The 19,591-nt window shown below is 43.0% G+C and overlaps 1 protein-coding gene across 1 annotated transcript in view; it reads right to left on the bottom strand.

Moving 5' to 3' along the window:
• Ddr (discoidin domain-containing receptor 2) overlaps positions 1-18,495 on the bottom strand; it is a 143,926-nt gene extending 125,431 nt beyond the window's left edge. The window contains exon 1 of the mRNA XM_076389685.1: positions 18,463-18,495. The gene's annotated coding sequence lies outside the window, so the exon portion shown is untranslated. The remainder of the gene's footprint in view (positions 1-18,462) is intronic.
• Positions 18,496-19,591: the final 1,096 nt, after the last annotated feature.

Here is a 19,591-nt window from a genome sequence, read left to right as displayed (position 1 = left end):
AGGTGTGACATTTTGAATGATAATTAAGCAAAACTTTCGTATTTAGCCGCCTGGATTTGTGTCATTACATCACCCTTATGTCGCTCTAATTTTTCATCAGTGACACGAGCCAGGAACTAAATCGCAAAGCTTGAATCTTTGTCGAGGGAGCATTTATCTCTAATTCACAACACCTTAACAAGCCCATGCATTTACGATTAGCTTTCAGCTGTCAGTTTTCAATGCATGGGTAGTTCGTTTCTATTCTTCGTGGACCGCAAATAAAAGCCAGCTCTCTCATAAACTGTCCACGGATGTTAAACTTTTGTAGGACGACCGTCCATTACATTTAGCTTATCTCGAAGTGACGCATATCCTCGTATGACGCATGACACATACTGCGGGACATTCGTTTAGCATTATGCGCCCCATGATTCATTATAACTTATTTTTCACATTCCACGCCCTTTAATAATCGCTGACACTGGTCTGTAAATGATAATCATATTCGTAGACTAACTTTAAATCACTTACATTGATGTTGTGATATGTCTGTCACTTTCGTTGACTGATACTACTGAATTTATTCTATTAGTTCCATTATTTATATGAAACGACGCTAACAAAATACTAACACTCTAATTGGTGGACGTATTTACTCAAATTCTCTGTAATAAATATTCATCCTTGTACTACTGAAAGACTTGAGTACGTCACTAGTTTTTTGGAAAAATGATACAATTAGGAGAACTAAATTTTTCAAGAAGTTGGTTTGAAATTTCCTTTAGTGGAAAATAGCTCACTTTTATTACTCTAGTATTATAAAGATTCTAAATCATATACAGCCACCAAATATTGGTTACCTACGTTTTATATCAGTAATAACACCCACAGAGACCCAATGAATCCAACAATGCCAAAAAATTCTTCTCATATAAGCGTAAAGCAGCACTCAAACCGACTGATATCACGTGCAGTATTACCATTCTCACAACCGTCTCCTCCAGCAGCGGAAATAAAGTAAGACATTCGGAGGGCAGACACTCAGACTTCGTTACGACCGAACATTATCGAAACCACCAGCAAGTCCAAGGCCGTTCGACGGCAATAACATCGTCGAACGAGTTCGTCGATTATAGGTTGCAAGTCTGTGCCCAGCAAACGGGTGCTGAGTCGCGATGGGGAAACCAGGGAATCGAGTGACGCATGCAAATTGACTGGGCGTTGCTTTTAAATCAATGTTTTCGCGCGTTGCATTGCCACGCTCGCGTGTAGAAGAAAAATGACTCTGACAGGTTGACTGGGAATTTTCTTAGCTCGAAATGAGGCCGCCATCGAGCTGTAAAGGTAGTTTCGTATTTAATGATCGACAGGACGAGGCGCCCGACAAATTTAGGGCGTTTTACGAAACGTATTAGATTGCGTGATTCCATCGCGTCGCCCTCGTTTCTCTGTCATCGATTTCGGGTAAGCAACGGTCTGACACACTCGTCCTATTATTTACTACGTTCGTCATATTCTTTTCCATGACAGCCTTCGTTATTTCCCTCTCACGGAATTGTACGTTCTGAGGGATGGTCTGAAAGTCGTGACATTTCATTAGAGAGAAACAAGGGTGTTCGTTGAAGGGGATCGAATTATGTGAAAGACAGTCTACCGATGCAGTGTTCATCTAATTCGCTAGAAATTGCATTGCTACTGAACCGAAAGTTATTCAATACCAACGTGGCATAGAAAAAAGATGCAGAGGCAGATAGTGGGCAAAAGAGGTAAAATAAAAAATGCCAAACGAGGAGCAACAAAGATTGAAAAAGTTTGTAATCTTCTCTTATTTCCACCCCAGAAGCGCTGGAGATTCAATTTTTACGACAATGTGAGATTATGGTCCATCGAGCACGCCCACGCACCCTGTCGATTCACGATAAACAAACTTGCACTGGCTCGCTCGTAAAGGCGTGTGGTAGCGGTGCCTCACGGGTTCAGGATCGTGAAACGCATCCTCGGGCGTGTACTTTGTACCTCGGGATCCCGAACGACCGCGTGCATCGACGCGTGCATATTTACGCGAACGCCTGGCTACCTGACCCATCTTGCGCTCGCGTAAAGCGGCTGGATCTGGCAGTGTTGCGTGTGGAGAACGCGACCCGAACCACCGCGTGTAATTAGCTGATGTGTTTATCGCGCGTCAGTTAGCCGCCGGCGTGCTCTAACGACCTAACTAGTTATAATCGATTATCACCCTCGAGAATACGATTCTTTACAGTTCGTCGGTGTTGCCCTTTCTTTGTACAGTGGCGTGGGTCTGGAAGGGGCGAGAAACGTACATTTTAAATCAATTTAATGGTAGAGTTTCTTAGCTGTAAAATTTGTAAGTGTTCAGCAGGTCAGATGCTAGACTGATCGACTCTATGACACAGAAAGCAGAGGAAAGTGAAGATAGGATAAATAATGTATTTTAAAATTGAGTTTGAAGTACACAGAATGATAGAATAAAGTGAATTATTCAACAGATAGTCAGTTTTGTTTTCGAGATATTGAATTTCTGACTAAAACTATAAACTTCGTTGGAATAGTTTTAGCAACACGTTAAACGATATTTAGTAGCTATAGATGCATGATCCTATTACTTTACAAAAGCAGAGGCAATTATGCACGTAAATTTTCTTGATTTTCGAAGATCTACTAATTTATTTCTACCAGTAGAGCACAATCACAGTTCAATTTAAGGGAAATAAAGTAGTGGGTGAATTGAAGTTTAGGTATTAAAACAGCTTTTGACAAGACCTCGAAACAGAACAGGAATAAAGTAACATTTTGACCACTTAACACAGGATTTCCAACGCCAATATTTTTCCCTACTTTGTAGCAGCCCTTTCAACAAGTGTACCAAATACTATCAGGCCAATTCGTGGCACAACGGACAAGCACGATCGATACCTGCCCTTTTCACGGTTCAGCAAACCCTCGATTTTCATTATTTACTACGTGACTACGGAATGGAATCGAGCGCCGCGCTGGGCTCGCATTCACCGAACCTCGAACGCTTCGAACGAGCGACCACTTCGAAAAGTGTCCTTCCAGGTGTAACGGTTACCTAGGACGTGGTCAAACGATCGATACCTTTGGATCGCTATCTCTTGCTCGAGTCACGTTGATCCACGGGGGGTAAAGCCCAACCACGAAAAACTTCCCTCTGGGAACCTTCCCTTCCTCTTTCTTGCTTCAGTCTCTAGTTACGGCCACTTAAAAAGTGACGGAGCATGCTCAGTCAAGGGAAACGCGTACTGCTTGAACAAAGTATCGTGATGAGGGTAGAACCATAAGTTTTAAAATTGGAAATGGTATTCCTAAATTGGACGAGATGTAGGACAGATTTTCCTAAAATTACAAAGTTGAAAGTCATGGCATTCGAAGATTTAAAAGTTAACAAGTGGAGCTTTTCAAATGTAAATATTTGAAAATTCGAAATCACTAGAGCTACAATCACTGAAAAATGGAAGAAAAATGGGAATACCACCGGAAGCTGTATCCCACAATTCTACTGAATATCTGTAGAATTTCGAGTGAGTACAACAGCCGTTTGTCAATTCTCCAAAGAGCGATGGAACTCCTATGACTGCCTTCATCGAGCACCAACGTCCAATTTTTCTTCTTATTCCTTAAGAGTCGCGTGCCGCGAATTCCACTTGTCAAATTACGAGAACTGTCTAAGCAGAAGTTTCGACCGTACTTCCAGTTCCCTCCTCGTTCAGAGTTCGAGTCTCGACTTCGAGATTCCAAGACGGTGCGAAATGCGCGGTCGCCTTTAAGACGCCGTCAGACACGACTGTTCGTGTACACTCAAAGTCGAAACACGGTAATCTCTCTCCTAAATGTCTTAGATGCGCACACGCCAGCCGCGAGTGGCTTTAAAGCTTTTAGACTTCAAAGGAAGAGCCTCTTCTCTTTCTGTCCGCGTTTCGGTGGCTATGGGATCGTTGGTTATTAATTTTTATCGGGAAACCATTAGCCCCAAGAATCTATTCAATTTAAAGGTTTACCTTGATATTCATATAGGGGTTGTAAATTTATTTGACGTAAGAACATAGCACATTCTTTTAATTTATATTATATTTTTATCATATATGCTATTAATACTTATGTGGACTGTCATAGTCTAATTTTGAAGACATATCGTAAATAATCCACCACGAACAAATTGGTAAAAAGTTTGAAAATATTTTACAAAACTGCTGGAACTGAAAATTCACAAAAAAGAAGAAACTTTCATGTATAACTAGAACTATATCACAAAAAATGATTTTAGTTCGCCAATTTCCAAGATTGCAGAGAACTCTCCAAGAATCCCATCAGATCGAAAGGTTATTAAAATTTCGTTATAGAGAGGTCGAGCAGGGCGGGGTGGTTTCAACCTCTCGTATTGTTTAACTAGAAACTTTCTTCCCACTTGGCTGCTCGGCATGATTAAAGAGCTGCCTCGACGTTGTTCTAGCAATGAAGCTCGCCTCTTGCAGGAAAGACATTGTTCCGAAACAACCCGGAGCGTTCGCGTCGCGCGAATCATATCGACTGCCAACCCGAACTATACACGGTGACGTGCAGAAACCGAGAAAAATAACCCAGTTAGAGGGGCAGGGGGCGGGCAAAAGAGGAACCATTTACGCTAATCGTCGCCTAGTTGCAGGTTTCAGCTGCTCTCTATGCCGTGTGCTCGCATCGCGTTGTAATTGATATTTGCCCGGTGATTTATGAAATTCTCATGGAACAATTTTGCCGCTAAATTGACCGCGTATTTTCGAGCGAAACTCGTCGACAACCGAGTATCGCTCGCGACTGTTGTTCCCGTGAAAGCAAATACGCGTTTCCGCTTAAAAGCGTTATTTTTTTTTTCGGTATCGAAGCGTTCGTTTACAAGAGACGAATTGTCGGTGGCGTGGCTGAATTTTCGTGGCTGTTACCCGACTCGCGAAAATTCTGCTATCTTCTGACAGAAAAGGCTATAGAGAGAGAGAGGGAAAGGAGGAACGAGGCAACGATAAAAGTACGAAACACTCGGGGCATAAAGAGGCGCGATTTAAGCGCGAGAAAAAAGAACGAAAGAAAGGAGTATGCTTTTTAATGACGTCCGCTGCGAACGTCAGCTTGTCGAGCATGCTTTCATACCGCGATAAAAATTGTTGCACGTTGTAACTTTGCATTACGCTCGCTTGAACGTCGATAAAGTTTTTGCGACATCGATGTTCCCAGGCAAACTTTCGGGGCGTTTTATGCATACCTACAAGTCTGAGCAAAATTAGCGGACATTTTTTCTACCGAGGTACAAGTTCAATGAAAGTTGGAGCAGTCGGAAGGTTTTGGGAGGAAACTCTTTTTCGTTTATCCTTTCAACCTCGAAAATGCCCCTGAGCTTGTTAAGTGCCTTATTTGAGTTTCAAAGTTGAACGTCACGATCGCTTTTTCTTTTTGAAGAGCCCGCCTGCACGTGGACGCCACAGAAGGCCAACGCGTCTTTAATCACTCAGAGTATCGACTCTCGAAACGATTCTACTGGTTCAAACGGCTCGGCTCTTTTGAACAGGGATCGACGCAAATTTTGTGCCACAGCTGCTTGGGCAAGATCGTTTGGAAGATGATGTGTTTAACATTCGATGACGAAGCAAATTTGAAGGCAATAATATCGCAGATGAAATAGATAAATTGAACAAGATGGAGTTAAATTCGATATCAGTCGAATTTATTCCCTTTGAAAATTCATTGTAAATTATTGCTGCAACTTAATTGCGCATGGCGATAACTGTTTTTCCCTTTATTCAAAAACCAGTGCGCGATTCAGCGTAAATTTTGTGGCCAATTAAAAACAGCAGACTGTAAACGGAATATAAATCGCTTATTTGAGTGTTTTAATCTTGGTAAGGATATAAATATTGCCCATCCATATCGAAATAGGCTGAGAACCGGTCATTAGTTATCGATAAAATGCACTTTTTCCGATATTCCTTCGTGAAGATATCAAGTACCTATTTTCATGCAACGAGGCAGGGTGAACGATTGTTACGGTACTTGTACATTCTTACACTGAAAAAACTAATATCTCAGATACAGAATTTTTCTAGAGACGTGGAGACTACAGTTTTTATTGAATATTAGCATCACTACCCTTAATTTTCTAATTGTGTAGGTTCATCAGTGACCACTTCACTATCAGCTATTGTCTTCTGTCACACATACATTCTTGCCACTTGGTGGCTTTAACAATATTCAGCTGCTAATAATTACTGAACCACCCTATATACATAGCACACTACGACAGGTTGCCAGCGGACAGAAAAATGGCGCTGGGACATTGTCGCACCGGCACGACACGTAATTTATGTATACCGTGTCTCGACGTTGCGATAATGAAAGTGCCGCGATGTGGATTAATTAGCTCGCTGTAACGGGAAAAAAGGGGATTCGTGAAAGCCGATTCGTGTCGGATCGACTTCACCGAGAGTCCTTTCCCGATCCTCTTTTTGCAGCGGCCGCGAAAATATCGTTCGTTAATCCGATATTTAATTACCGTTTAGCGTCTCTCGACTCTCTTCTCGCTTCCACTGTCGCGTCGAATAGAGTAGCTCTTATTCAACACCCTGTCTAAGGACAGAATTAGAAACCTCAAAAGAGTATTTTTTAATAGGAATTTAAATAATTACTATCTACTTAATTTCTGATGCAGAATACGAGTAACACTGAAGAATAAACTGAAGACAGAAAAAGAGATAGAGTAATTATCGTAATTGGCAATCAAGATAAGAATGATACTTGAGTTTCTTTTGACTCCTATAAGTAAAGAAATGAATATTAATCTACTGAAGTACATCTGTAAATAATTTTCCAAGCCACTATCTAAAGCCTTCCTTCATCAAACTTCTCTAAATTCCGCATCTTTCACTTTCTAAGCTTTCCTTTAACCTCCACGCGGTCAAAGCTTCCACTCGCGATTGCATAATCTGCTTCAGAACCGCGTCAAACCGCTCTTAAGAAAACGCGCGGTTGTGGCACATCCAACAATAACTTCTGAAAGGGGGAAACTGTCAACGTAGACGAGGAACTTTCGCCAGCAATAATTGCATTTCTTCCGTGAGTATACAGAGGAGTACACGAGCTTCCAAAGTCTCTCATTACCGAGGGTCAGGTCGCGGGATTGCACGACACGCTTTCTACTAGCGCGACAGCTTCGAGACGCTGGCATATTCGCTCCCCTGGCACACAAGCCTTCGGTTCATCCATTGTGGCAGCCTGGATTCAGCGTAACTAACCTAATTTGATTGCCTCGTGCACTAGGTCATATCGACGAATTTAAGTTACTCGTCTTTCCAACGCCGAGCCGCGTTCTCCAATTAAGCGATTTCGCGTCTGCTAGTCAACTGCTTCTCCTTCCAGGCTTTCTGGATTACTGGATTAGAATGGAATCGCGAGGAGTAGCTACGCGTATGTGGAGACCTTCCTTGGATCTTCGTTTATAGCTGATATGACGAAAACCAGCTTTGAATGGCAAGTACAGTCTTTGTTTGCTATAAACGCACTGGGTACCAAAACTGAGAGTTCAGGGAACAGTAGATACTCTTCTGTGATATGTTTCTGCATTAACTTAATTTCTTCTCGTTAAATGTATAAGTGAAATAAAATGAGGGTGTTTTTAAGACTAGAAAAAATGGGGAAAAGTTTATGACGAGTGAATACTATGTTTAACCCTCGGGGTACGGATCATTGAAGGCTTGCGTGTGTAACAGAGTCACTGGGGTTGGAATTGGGACTGGAGGGATGGATTGTTTGTTAATCACTAGGTTCAGCTCCCCACCAATGTGTCCGACATATTCCCCCTCTACTCCCGACTCACAATCGATGAAGAATTTTTCAGCACTCGTGCTCGTCAGTCACTCCTCAACCTTCGATCAGGTTGGATCGGTATTCTCCGATCTGATCGTTGTCTGTGGGGTAATTTATCCACCCTTTGACCAGCTGTCCCACTGATCAACCCTGACTCATTAACAGTTCCCATTAGTCAGCCTTGATCTTTGAAACAAGTAACTTCCTTGTTTCTGATAAGGAGCCAACTGATTGAACCAACAAAAGCACTTTGCTTTCAATTGTATTGTGACTTCAATAGTAGTTGAAGTATCCAATTTCTCACCCATCGTCGGAACTATCCTCTACTTAAACTACTTGCTCCCGTCTGACCACATCCTGGGAATTTCTACTTGGTCACCGCAGAAGACCCCAGCGGCCGCGCTAGAATTTTTTCCCTGGACGTTTAAGGTTCCACTTGCGTTAACAGCGAGGCCAATGTCGCCACGGTGAATTACAAACGTAATTCCAGAAATCCGCTCAGGCGTTCCGTTAAAATTCTCCTTCGGCCGGCGGTTTGTTATTCCAACGCGGAAATTCCATCGGGGAAGCAATTAAATTCTAAGGCGACGGTCCTAATGAATCGGGCTTTTTTAATTACAAAGGACGAGCGTGGAATAAATTGTAACGGAGCTCTCGCCGCTTTGCAGCGTCTTAGGGCGTTGGTGCTCGTACGTCGTCGCGCTGACGGTAAACGTTTTCGCGAGAGGCGGAACGCAGTCGCATTCCAGAACAGTGATTTTAACAGCGTCGTTTCCCGAAACGTTAGGATTACTCGCGCGCGCACGGCCGTCGCAGTTTAACGGCTCTCAGCTTCGAAAGTAATTAGGTTAATTCCACTGAAAGCCTGCGTGGCCCGAAATTATCCGCTGTTCCGTCGAGCGACAGTGAAAAAATCAGCTTTCTCTTCAATGCTGCGTACACCACACAGAGTCTACCTTAACACCCATTAATGGTTCATTGTCTTTTTTTCTTCAATGGAACATTTCGTGGAGCTGAAGATAGATGAGTCGGGGCGACTACTCACAGGGTAGGTCGGATTAATTAATTTCCTGAATGAATGTACTGGAGAGTATGGAATTGAGAATATGTGGAAACAGAAGTACTGCATCGAGTAATTATTTCACGATTGAGGTAATTAGGTAAATTGAAAGAATATTCCTGCAAAATACATGGAATTTTTAGTTCAAAGTCTGCCTGTTGCTACTGCTGCAAATAAACAGGAAAATACTGTAGATTCAGATCCGAACTTCTCAAGTATTATTACTTGTAGGAAAATTTTGGAAGATACGAAAAACAAGTGGTATATAAGTATTCAGTAGAAATTGAAGAAACTTTGAAGCGTAACTTTTCAAGGATTAATTAATTAGCTGGAAGGTGATCCTTCCACCGAAGAACGCAGGTAAGAAATCTGGCCAAGAGAGGAAAAGGTAAGTAGAAAAGCGAGTGAGCGATGTCACGAAAGCACTCGTGCTTACCGACTACTTCCTGCCGCATAAAGAGCGACTAGGTACCGCGACCGCAAGTTTTTCAATTTTCAAGCCTCGAAACTCGAAAGCGACCATGTTATCATCGAGGACTGCGTGTCCAGCCTCAGAAAGGGGACACGAAAGCACGTCACGCTAATCCTGGAAACCGTGCTGCTGCTGCAGCGTGTGTAGAACGCTGTCTGTAATTAGTTTCGCTATTAAGCGACTTTGAAGTTTACTTCAACGATAAGCCTAGCTCACGGTCGCGCTGGCGCCCCGACGACCGTGCATATTAGCGAGCCAACAAAATTTCGTCGACTTTCTTCGAAAACACGTGATTACCGCTCATAATAATGAGTCGAAATGAAACGACGTGTAATCATAGTTCTTGATGGTGTCCACGCTTTAACTCTGCCGCAATGAACTATTTGCATGTGAACAGTTTGTGGCAGTGAGCCTCTGACAACTCAAATATTGGTCGATGTGCCAGCATAACGCAGAGTTTCAATCTGATCCTTTGCATATTGCGATCATGAAGGTTAGTAGCGACTGATATTTCGGAATTGCAATTTGTTTTAAATTTTTGGAATCGTATAAAGTGTTTTATATTCAATACTGTCTCGATCATCGACGCTTTATATGACTTTAGCTTGAAATTCTGTGCATTTTCATCAAACAATTTTCCTGTTTACAAAGTCCACCGTTCTTCAATTTACTAGAACACCAATTTCGCTCTCAAACTCTCAAACAAGAAACAGTGACTCCGTCGAGCAAGAAAAACGCGAGTTGCCGCGAGAGCAAAATTATTACCGAGTAATTATGTTTACGCAAAAAGCTAGCGAAATGTACCAACAGCGTGTGCACACATGCCAGGGATGCAGCGTCGCGAGAAGACGACAGGAGGCATCCTCGAGCGCGTATGCTGGAATAAACAAATCTTTCCACGGCGCTGTTCCGCGGAGGCGGAACGAGAGACGCCTCTTCATCCCTTTGTGACAACGCAGTCGCTCTGTCCTGTGTAAGTTTACTGCGAGCAAATACCGTAAGGCACGCTCGAACAAGCACTCGCGCATCCGTCTCTAAGCTGATTACGATGTATGGGCAATTCATCGGGCACTGAATGCGCTGTGAAAACATTGTCACCTACTTGGACGTCTGGGTCACTCGACCATGTGAATCTAGTAAGTCCGAATGAATCGACGTGTGACGAAGGGAAGTGGAAAAGTCCAGCTCACAGGATGACCAGTTGTGACGAAAAGCTATGTCTGCTAAAGCTACAAGGATTTTAGTGAAGACAACATTTTGTTGTCTCTTGATTCTAAAAGAATAAAGTAAATGTCTCAACACTTGGACGCTGATGACGTCGAATGTCTCAGTGAGTGGACAACCGAAAAATGAATATTCCAGGACTTGAATTCTGTTTCATATATTCTTATATCAATATTCTTTGCTTTTTATTAGTAACACTGTCTTTTTATTAGAATTTAAGCTCAAAATTAGTGACCAGGTCTTCAGATTCTTTGGGTGTTGTTTCAGTTTCATGGTGCAATTTGTTGCTGGGCTCAGAAACATGAAGAAACTTGGAGAAACAATCGACAACAAGGATAAATGGCCCAGCAATAAAAACTTCCTTGTTGCTTTAGCGGAGACATAACTTAAGGGATGCGTAACGATCGACCTGTAACGCGGACCGTTTAAAACTGATTTATTCGCGAGGGAGGTCGCAAATAGAATTTTGAAAACTAATGGGAACTACTGTAACGAGGGAATATAATGCATCGGCAGTAGTTATCCCCCGTCCCTTCTACGCCTGCAAAATTGCTTCTTATGAAAACTTGTTCGACGAAGTCGTTCACCGCGGTGGTGGAAAATTGCTGGTTGCGCAAAGAAGATTGCCACGAAGGTGAAGAGGAAGAAAAAGAAGAGGAGACGGTGGCGGAGAGGGATCGGCCGAATAATATTGCGGCGGCGAGCGTGTTTACTCGTCGAGAAGTTTTGGAGCAGCCGGTTGGTTGGTTCGTTACGGCCGCAACTCCACTTACAAGTAATTAGACTAACAAGCACCGAGCCACGGACACGAATTTCGACTAGGAATTCAGTCACCGCCTTGTCGGTATTCCTGCAGAGTTCCTTTGGGTTCATTTTCTTCATTGTTCCGACCGCTTTATGACGATTTGATATTGAAAATTTGATGAAGAACTGTGGAAGTTCTTAGTCGGTACAATTTTCGACCCTGTGTGGGGTTAATGTGGAAATGAGGAAATTTCTTTAACTTCAAATGCTTATACGTTCACTACAATAATTAATACTGAATATAATTACTGAGAGTTTATCTCGGTTGGTAAATGAAATGATTGTTAATATGATACTAGTATAATTGTTACGAAACGAATAGTAATGCGTGAAATAGTATACATGCAAACATTGTTAGCGATAAACTACTGAAACCGATTTAATTAGACTTATATACGTTCCCCGAATTGTGTCATAAAATTGTCCTATCACAAGCTTCTATGTACCTTTGTCTTATAGTATATTCGTTCCTCTGGGAGGGATAATATAATAATGTGGTAAAACGCAGGATCGTGTAGCGTCGTGCCGCGGGCGATTTGTCGAATTTATCTCGCCACGGCGACCCAGCGATGGTGGTGAGATACTAGCAAGGAGAATCTAGGCTACCCTATCCATGGGGCTGATTGCTTCGTGGGGAAAATCCATGTTGCCAAAAGCAACCGCACACAATCTTCTAGATATATTATTAGCGAGCTACTCCGCCATTACCTTGAAAATTTAAAGCTCAGATTTTCGCAACGTATGAATTTCTACTAATAAGTATATTTTACGTGTTCCTTACTACCATCATTACCTTCCACCTGCTCTACTGAACTTACAGGATAATGCACTACGAGAACCTCAGAAAATATTGACTCTAATACATATATGTATGCCCTAGTAACGAAAAAGCAGTGTATACCGTTAAATTTGATTTAGGTGGTTGCAACAACGTGTGCAGCACACTTTCCTGTGCAACAAGTTGGGAGGAAATCTTACAAAGGAAGTACAGTATAAAGGAATTATTCTCGAGAGAACGGGGTAGCTGTGAAAGCACAAAATATTTTCGCCATCTCGAAACACAATGTAACACAATTGAAACGTCATAGAAGCCTGAAAATAGGCCAGTCAGAACACACACGAACCCTCTGAGAGCCCTCTAGTACGAACCCTCTGAGAGCACGTAATAATCAACGAGGCATCTCGCAAAATACGACTACGTTGTCGTCCGACAACGGTCAGTATTATCCTCCTGGGTCGAATAGCCCAGAAGGAATCAGCACGATCCCATCGAATGACCTCACGATGTGTACATAGAATGGCTGCAGTGACCGTTCCGGATTACGTTCGAAGATCACCGATTTCGATCTCCAGATCCATTCGTGCAGACTCGATCCTCAAATTCGCACCCTCGGCTCGTGCAAATCTCGCTAGCGAATCAGCTCCTTCGACTATCGATTGTTTTCACCGTTTCACCGTACACCCGCGAAACAAATATTTATTTTGCAGAAAGTCCGCCATCGACAAAGATACGGTTCTCTCTCTGAAAGCTTCGCGTACTGGGATATTTTCCATGGCGAGACCGCAGAGTCGCCTGGAGGGAAACGACAAATCAGAACGGAAAGAGAATTTGCGATAGAATAGAAGATAAAAGAGTGGTTTTAAGTTCGCGGGGAATCCCAAGACAGCGCTCGAACGATCTTGGACAGATACGTACGCGGTAGCGTTCGTCGAAATGATGATTTGAAATTACATTCAGAGGACGATCCCTTTCCCTAGACTACACCAAGACTGTATTCCATTCCCCGAGCGAGAACAGAGGGAGCTCGGCGAATGGTGCTGCGCGACCGAGTGCAAATCTTCCAGTCATTTGCATTTTCTTGAGGGGCAGAACCTCGAACAACGTTTCCACGATTCTCGTTCCCAAAGAACAATTTTAGACTCGTTTCCCACTTGCATGTTCTCCAAGAGCAATACAACTGCGCCAACTACTGGCACAGGGCGACGACCCAGCCAAAAACATATTTTCCGAATCTAAACGTATTCCCCTTGGTATGGGTTATATTAGTCTCGTCAGCTGCAGTAAAACAGGCAGAAAAGTCGAAGCGAGCGGAGGATATGAACAGGCTCGGCGACCATAAAATTCCGAAGGATCTATAAAGAACTTCGAACCTCAGAATGCACGGAGTTAGTCTGATAACGGTAATATCGAATCGGTTCCGGAAAACTTGGAGCGTTCCAGCCGTGTAAAACGCCGATACGTAACTCATTCGGGTTGTATCAGCTTCTGCGCAATCTGTACGTTTTGATAGGCCATAAACCGTGCAGTTATTTCGATATGGCGAAGGATCGACAGGCGATCGAGAGTCTCGACTGTCTTTAGGAAGGCTTTCGTCGGTGACTCCGAGTGCTCTCAATTTACGATGCTTCAATACGAGGCTATTGTGAGAGGAATTCCACGTCAGCGGCCTGGAGAGTCGAATAATTGAATCAAAGTTAAATTCCTATGGCGCTTGCGGAATCTCTCGAGGAAAAAAAGCTTGAATGCTGAGGCGAGAGCGATACAGAAGGGTAGGCGGCTCACCGCGAATATTATATCACGAATTCTTAATTTATTCTGCCAGCGTTGGAACGACGTTACGGGAGCGGAGCATTGCAGTCATGCCTGCCAGGCTTTCCTCAAAGAAAGCAAGACGGGCATTTAATTCTTGCATTCCTCGAGCCGCCGGCTTATAAGCGTGCTGCTGCGTCCGTAAGCTCGAGACAATGGGTTCGAGTCATATCGCTGGGTCCGTATTCGAAGCGCGCTCTCGAGCAGCGGAAGCCTGAGAGAAGAAGAGATTCAACACGCAATAAGACGATTACGGCTCAGCTTAACGCCTTCGGAACGCTGATATCTTACGTTGCGCGCTTTCATTCAATGTTTCGCTGCATTTCCCTGCGTTTCGCTGCGTTTCGCTGCGTTTCACGATGATGTCTGCATGACGCCATGTGTAATTAGATTATTTTCAAGGCAGGTATAAGAGAGTGCGAGAACCTGCGTTAAGGCGTTGAGTACATCTTTGCTATGGAGCGAGGACTAAGAGTTTTTAGCATGGTTGAGAGTTTCTGAGGATCTGAGTGAGAGATCGCGTGTGGGAAGCTATTTTGCAGGAATTTGCAGGAATAGTGGAATTACCATCATTTAGTTCTTCCTTTATTAATATTCAGAAGTTCGATTGAAAACCGCCTACGGATTGGAAATCTAGGTATCAAGAGCACGTCTGAAAAATTAGCAAATGGATGCAGGGTCAAAACGCTTCATTAAGAACTGTGCCGAGCTTTCGTTCCCTAACGACGACATCAATTAGCGATAATAATCCAAAAATCGCTAGTTATCTCCCAGCTTGTTAAATATTCCGGATCTGTGACAGAGTCGACAGGAAACGGATATGCCGCGGGCTGTGTAATCCTCCCACGGCCCACATTCGTCGATACGCCATTAAATATTTCCTCGCGATGTGGTATTTATACTGCGACCGCTATTACATATGCATACACGCGGTATCTGCATATTTCACCTGTATCAAAGGCAACTTTCATGGCGTTGCATTTACGAGTACCTCGGATCCCGACTCACGCAGCGGATTCCGTGATTCCATTGCTATATGTGCCCCCAATGATCCATGAATTCTTAACGTGTCTCTTTCATCGAGATATACCGCGAAATGCAGGGCATTCAGTAAATCGTGATATAATTAGCGTGTAGGAGATGTTCGCAATAAAAAAGAGGAAGTAGATAGGTAGAAAATGTACGGTCATTTTCGCTGATTGGTTGTGTAATTAGCGTGGAAAATAATTCTCCAGATGAAAGTGTAATACTATGGATTTATTTAAATGAGTTGATTCTGATGCTCATTTAGTTTACTGAGCGCCACTGTGAGGCAGTGGAATAGCGTTGCAAGTTGTAACACTGAGTTCTAGTAAAAACTGTTGGAATGAGTGAACGTTACTGTTCCAATTGTCCATTAATCAAAGATTGTGTAATGTTACCCTAAAAATCAAGCTTTATAGATAAAGATTCATCTGGTAGCTAATTACATCACGAATTCGGCATATACCAGTTAAAGGAGACCCTGTTCTAGAGCTCATCAAGGAGAACAGATGCCCAGCTTAACAGGTCTGATCAGAGAAGTCGGTCAAGCACTTCCCGCATTGTTTGCTGCTATGGGGAAGAACAGGTCGATCCCTACGAGAAACCAAAGCTCGGCCTTATTATTTCTGATAACAACCTCTCGAAACGAACGATATCTTCAAGATCCTCATCGGGAAACAACACGCCATTTTCACAGCCAAGAAACCATCTTTGCGTGTCGTGATGTTTCTATTGATGACTGCGGTTCGTATACTGTTATTACCTTCCGGGAAAAGAAGTCTTTTCATGCAATACACTATTGGATCGTATTTCCTCCATTCTCGGCTAACTACGTCTTTGGTGGACCCAAATAAAGCAGAGAAAGGGTTACGAGCAATTTATTCGGTCAAGATTGCGTATCACCGCAAGAAATCCTGAACACCTTACAAGACGCGATTTCGATACAAAGAAGCTGCTGCCTGTACTATACAGACTTTCTGCAGTATAAAATAAATAAAATGAGTAAATAAACCTCTGTGCTTTAAAAGTACACGAATGGCACACTGGAGACAAGAGATTATCAAAATCAGTGAAATAAGTGAATTCAATAAATGAGCAACTCCTGCATTCACGTGGAAATTATTCCATTCGGCTGCCGAGCAAGAACTAATTGTTAATCACGGCCAGGGTAATTGCCAATAGTATTATCGCGAATTAATACGTTTCCATTAGTGCCAGAGATCGTGCATTAGCCTCATCGATTCGATGGAGCAACGTTGAAAGCGCTCAAAGGATTTTTCTCCCGAGTCCCAAGCCTCTTCAGCAAAGAACTTCCGTAATTCGCTTACGCATTCGCAATGGACTTATCCTTGTTCTTGCTTTCGCGAGCTATCCCGTATATCCTGACAACAATACCGATCTCGAGGAGAGTGTAAAAGACGAATCTGAGAACTGCAGAGAGGAAAACAGAGAATAGAAGAAAGTGAAGCATTTAATCGGCTTGTGTTCTTTTCCTCCTCGCATGGGACGCAATACAGGTTCCTATTCTCCTATTATCATCTTTAACTGTATTTGAGAATGTTTCGTCCCAGTGGAACGCGATTTCCAATCTCTTTGTTTAATTTCGTGGAAGTCTGCGTCTTCTGCGTTACGCGAAGCAATTCTGGAAATTGGGGCACAGGATTTAGGGGAAATGTCTGGACGGTGAAGATGGACCTGGTTAAAATATGCGAAGTGTTCTTTATACTTTGCAGGTCTGACTCAGGGGTTACCATATCTACTGAGAATTAAGAAACTCGTCAAACTTGACTCACTTTTAGAGGTTAACTTAATTATTTTGTTTAGGATGTTCTTGATATGTTTTCCATATTTGTAACTGAAAGACCCTATATGAATACCTGCGGTCTGTCTAAGGGGGAGAGATCTCCAAATGTAACAATCACTTTTTGGGGTATATGCTCCATATGAATAGATAATTTACTAAAATCTGAAAGTTAGAATATTTAAAAACCTGAAAATTTAAATATTTAAAAATTTGAAAATTTGAAAATTTGAAAATTTGAAAATTTAAAAATTTGAAAATTTGAAAATTTGAAAATTTGAAAATTTGAAAATTCGAAAATTTGAAATCTTAGAAACTTGAGAATTTTTTCCCATCTCTTTCAGGTGAAAGGTAAATCTCAAATTTAAGATTAACCTTCCCCAACCCGATTATTCCAAAGCTACAATCGCCCACGCTGAATACTCTCAAAAACAATATCCCAGAAGCAAAGGAAATTCTCAACCCCCGCGACCTAATTGCGTCAAGAATCAAATATTCTTAACGAGTCCGCGCAATGTCATGTTTGACGTCAGAGAAAGAATTAGATGCTTAAGCGTGCTTCTATTTCCGAGTAACGGGGGGGAAAAGGAAGTAGAAGAACGACAGTGAAATACGGCGTAGCGGAGGTAGGGTGTATCCCGTTTTCTAGAAGGCCACTTCTGTCCTCTTCAGGGACGCGAAGTTGCCTCGGCTAATACACGGTAATCGCACAGTGGCTGACGAACACTCCACGGACTTGACCCCCTCGACGACATGAATGATTCAGCGAGCGAGCAGAGGGCGGAGGGTCATTATTGTTATAAAGGGGGAATGAATTTTACACGGAAGCAAGGACAGAGAGAGCGAACCGTGGAGTGACTGGCGAGACACGATCACACTCACGACCATGCTCAAATTAGATTGATAAAACCGCTCAGAGGGAGTCGGAACCGCACGGACAGAGTAAAAATTTAGTACTATTGGTCGGTGGATAATGCACTCGGCAAACGAAGATAAAACCTTCGAAATTCGATTAAGAATATAGTTTAAAGGCAGAAGGGTGGAAGTGGGGGACAGGGAATCGTCTGAATTATCGCGGCCGTTCGTCGTTGCCTAAAGGAGCCCTTTCTTCTCGTTTTATGAAATTCCTGTCATAAGTCTCTTAGGTAAGTTGATTGGATTGGCCAGTCGCAGCGGCAGCCGCATCTCGTAACCCCATTTCCCGAGGAGAAAAGCGGCCAGGATTTATAGTACGAGCCACCGTATATTGATGCCACGGCTTAGATTTCGATTTGGACCGGAACGCTTTCGGCGAGCGTCGAACGGCGCCAATTTTCACGGGCCTCGTGAAACTTGGAATGTACAGGACGGATGAAACTTTATGAAATTCATGAGAGACGTTCGTGCAGCAGGCGGCTGCCGAATACCTTTCGAATATTCCCTGAGAATTCGTCGTGGCGGAGGCGAGTCAGTCCCTCGGATTTTTCTATAAGTTTCGAATCTTTGATTCGGTTTCGAAATTTTTAAGTCGAACCTACGATATTGCTGGGAATCAGACGCGAACCGAGACTATGTTTCAAAATTGAACACTGCGAGGGTCTGTGAGAATGGCAAGGATCGTTTGTAGATAAAATATAATATTATTGGAAAATAGAACTCACTGATCACTGCGAGGACATCTCAATGCATCCTTGGTTACCTCCGCGAATCCTGGAAATAAAAATAAAAGAGTTCTTTCAGTTTTCTGTTTTAACGATAAGCATCAGCTACCAGATAAAGCAACAAAACCTGATTGGTAGATTCAGGTCAACGAAGAACCTTTCACTCACCACTCAGCATCCCATTCCATTTCGCAAACTTCAATAGCAAGGTTCTCACGATTAATCCTAAAAACGACAAGGATTGTCTGTTCATTTTTAATCGAGGAGGACAAAGGTCAGCCAGTCGTTTGTACTGTTACTTGCGCGAGCGACGAGAAAGGGGTACTTTGGTTCAGAAACGACGCGATAAGAGGTTCGAAAGGCTCGTGACAGAGGAAAAGGATTTCGCATTGATTCCAGACAGGAGAGAGCCTCACGTTCGTGGCAGGACGTTTCCATATGTATTCCTGGGTTTCAGGGTGGTCGAGCAGCCGATACCCTTCTTTATCATTTTTACGGCCGAGTAGGAGGTCGTGGCAGAGGCGTCCGCATATTTATCCAAGCGTACCAAGCAATAAAACACAGGCCTGCTGCGCATATCCGGCTGTCGCGCGACTGTTTTCTCGTACCGAAGAATATTTCGTTTCAGAATTCGTAGACATACGAGAACAAGAGGAGTAGCAGGGGCGTCGTAGCGCGTGCGAAGACGTCTGATTTAATACGAAAGTGGAGAGAGACCGATGGCAGGCTGGAAATTTGACGAAGACACGGACAAACTATTCCCAGTGGATTCATCGAGAAACTTTGAGAAACTGAAGGCTCCATCGTTTGTCTGGCTCCGCAGTTTCCCGAAGTTATTCAATTCAATAACGAATTTATTCGATAACGCCGCGTCATATTAACTCATGCGTTGCATAATCAGCGAGCAGATTTTCATCGAAATAATAGATCCCAGAAGAAAAGATCTTTCTGAATTTTTCAAGGAATCATCGAGTGGGCTTCTCGTTTAATTCACGGTATAGAGAGTTTCGCCATGGATCTCGGTCGGAACAAGACTTAAAGGAATCGAGCTGATATCAAGCCGCGTTGCAAATTTAATACCAGAAAAAGTTTCCAGTGTTACGAATTTAACAAGAAACTCTCTGACTCC

The sequence above is a fragment of the Calliopsis andreniformis genome, chromosome 2, assembly GCF_051401765.1.
Source record: "Calliopsis andreniformis isolate RMS-2024a chromosome 2, iyCalAndr_principal, whole genome shotgun sequence".
NCBI classification, from domain to species: Eukaryota; Metazoa; Arthropoda; class Insecta; order Hymenoptera; family Andrenidae; genus Calliopsis; species Calliopsis andreniformis.
Note: the sequence above shows the minus strand (reverse complement) of the source record. Positions and strands in the feature narration are given on the sequence as shown.